The sequence below is a fragment of the Pan troglodytes genome, chromosome 10 (genome assembly GCF_028858775.2).
Source record: "Pan troglodytes isolate AG18354 chromosome 10, NHGRI_mPanTro3-v2.0_pri, whole genome shotgun sequence".
Lineage (NCBI taxonomy): Eukaryota > Metazoa > Chordata > Mammalia > Primates > Hominidae > Pan > Pan troglodytes.
The window spans coordinates 66,578,317-66,581,534 of record NC_072408.2 but is presented as its reverse complement, the minus strand read 5'-3'; positions in this window follow the sequence as shown (position 1 = coordinate 66,581,534).

Sequence of the window (3,218 nt, the reverse complement as noted above, 5' to 3'; positions counted from 1 at the left end):
AGATACATGATAGAGGTAGCTTATTAGTCTCCCAGCTTTTGATTATTGTACAAAAGTATTTTGCATTTGTTATCACCTTTTCTACTGTTCTATCCCCACCCCCCAGATGCTGTAATACATTTCTTCTAGTCATTAATCAAACAGATATATGTAGCCTTTTAATAAACCTAAGAACTTCAATAAATAAGAATCTTTTGAAATAACTTTTTTAAAAAATAAAATAATTATTTGATAGCACAACAGGGTAACTGTAGTCAATAATAACTATACATTTTAAAGTAACTTATATAGTGTAATTGGATTGTTTGCAACTCAATGGATAAATACTTGAGGGGATGGACACCCCATTCTCCATGATGTGCTTATTTCACATTGCATGCCTGTATCAAAACATCTCATGTACCTTATAATATATACACTTACTATGTACCCACAAAAACTAAAAATTAAAAACATAAATAAATAAGTCTTTAACATTTAGAGTTTATTAGTCCTTATTTCTTCTCTCCATCCCCTATACACAGAGGAAGAGAGTGGAGGAAGATGTGGGTAATTATATAAATCTATATCATGATGAAATATTACAATATGAAATAACTTGAAAAATCTTTGTATCATGATGATCTTTCTCATTTGGGATAAATTATATTTACAAGTATATCATGCATATACATTGTATGTTTGCAAGTTAGATTTTATCTTTTTTATTTGCGAATGTGTCTTAAAGATGATTTTTTTTCAAATAACTATATATTCTAGATGGTAATAATAGTTTATTTTAAAAGCACTTCTCATAATACAGATAGAGGGATTGAGGTTTGTACTTCTTTGAGAAATGTACTTTGTCTCTCTAATATTGTTTGCTGAGGAGATCAGAAAGCCCTGGGCTGTAATTTACTCTTTTCTTTGTCCGTCATAAGGAGGGAGACCACTATTTCTTTTGAAATTTCTTGGCTTTTCTAACATATCTGAAAACAAAAGAAGGGGGAAATCTGCTTACTTACTTTGCCAAAATGAGAGTCAGATATTACTATGTATCGGCCAGAAGATAGACTTCACGGTAACAGTAGGAAAAAAACTGATTTATTGGTCAAAAGAGAGATGACACACACTGTTTTGTTTCATTGTCTTTTTCCTTTACTAAAACCTCTTTTATCTCTTCCTAAACTTGAGTCATGGTGACATTAAGACCTCCAGTTTGACTGCCAAATCTTTAAATGATCCCATTCATGCCATCCCAATGCTGTGTGGTAGGGGCAAGTTCAGTCCAGTGTTTCCAGGCTCTGAAGTTGGATTATATTGCTTTCCTTTTCCTGCTGTACAGCATGTGGGCAAGAACCCAAAAACTTAATGGAAATTTTTCTGTCTTAAATCTTCTGAAACTAGTTACCTTTGAGGTCAATGAACTCAGTACCCAGAGGGAGAAAAAAAGGCTGATTACAGAATAACGGAAATGTTGTTACAATGGATATTTGCATACTGAGTAAACTTGCTCAGGGGATCCTATCTGACCAAAAACAGCCAAAATAACCAACATTGGGAGGGCTAAAGAAAAGAATAACATGCTCTATGCCTGACCTACAAAATTTGAACATGCACTATATTAGAAATAAACGTATAATGAATCTCTTTGAATTTAGATAGTTTCTGCTCCTAAAACTTTGAGAAATATAGATTTTGAGTTTTACCGTAAACCACTCTCAAGAGGAACATGAGACCATCACTATCCCTAGTGCTACAAAGGAAAACTCAAGAGAAATCTTAGGGAAGCGGAGGGAAAAAATCTGATTGTGACAATGAATATTGTGACTGTAGGTAAAGCTGTTGAGTCTAATCTTTGAGGATTCGCCTTTTCCCAGTTCATTCCAACCCAACTTCTTCATTTCACCCCAAAGTCTCCCTCTCCAGACCTCACCTCTCTTGACCAACTCTGTCTTTCTCTTTCTTATGAGAATTACATGCCCAAGTCATGAGATTTTCATATTCTTTGGCAATTTTTAGATGATAACTCCCAGTACCAATTATTCTGTTGTAATCTCTTTTTGTTTTGAAGGCATTTTCTACGATGTCTAATACAATGCTATGCACTTAGTAGATATTCATTACTTTCTCAAAGACCACTAGGCTGATCTGTAAAATGCCAAAATAACTTGAGCTCTTAAAAGAACATCAAAGTTCTAAAGCAATAATTCCATGTAAACACATTGATAATACAATTAGACAGTAGGCATTCAAGACTAGTCCATACAATGCATATTTCCAGTAGCAGGAAACTAGATATCACCAGTGTAATAGTTTACAGAGGCTAGGAGAGTCAAGGGTAGGAGAGGAAGTTGTGTCTGGAGGAGCTGGAACACTAGGATGACCCAAATAAAACTTTAGCTGAATCCTTGATTTCTCAGTGGCAGGTATAGCTCAGCAAATAAAGATTACCCTTGGAAATATTTAACAAAAGTAGCCTGTTCTGTTCTTCTTAGTGGTGTTAGGGTGACCACAGTATTGAGTATTGGACCTGTTGTCCAGAATCCCGGGTATTCTTTACAGCTAAATCTGTAACAGCCAGGATCAACATTCTGCCTGGCTTTTTCATAGGAAATCTGAGTGACAGTGGTGGCACTTTTCTTACCTGCCACACATTTGAAGATCAAATGATGGAACCCAGCATTTAACGAAGAATAGACAGCAAAAAAAATTTGCCGAGTGAATAATGAATGTTGACCATTAAATCTGACCACCCATGGGTATTATTAAATACAGTCTTCACTAAATCAGAAACACAGAGCTAGGTATTCTCTGAGACTTTTTCACTTCTTACCTTTTTGTCCGTTGTTTCTTGTGATTACATAAACATTGTGATTGCACACGTGATTTAAAAAGAAACATATGTGGATACTGCCCCCTCAAGGAGATGCAGCATAACATCCACCTCTTAAGTCTGGGCTTTGCAGAGTGACTTCTTTCCAAAAGGTACATTCTGAAAAGGGTGAAAAAGGTTAACTTTTCAGTGGAAAAGTCTGACCTTGTGGTCTACCTCACCAGGTGACCAAAGTTAACATCAACAGTGGCAAGATGTGTTGATAGAGTGTACCATTAATATCACCTGATAAGAATGACACCAGCTTTGTGATCTTTTTCCCCAAAACCTATAACTCCAGTCTAATCATGAAAAAAATCAAACATCCCAAACTGAAGGACATTCTACAAAACACCTAAGTAGT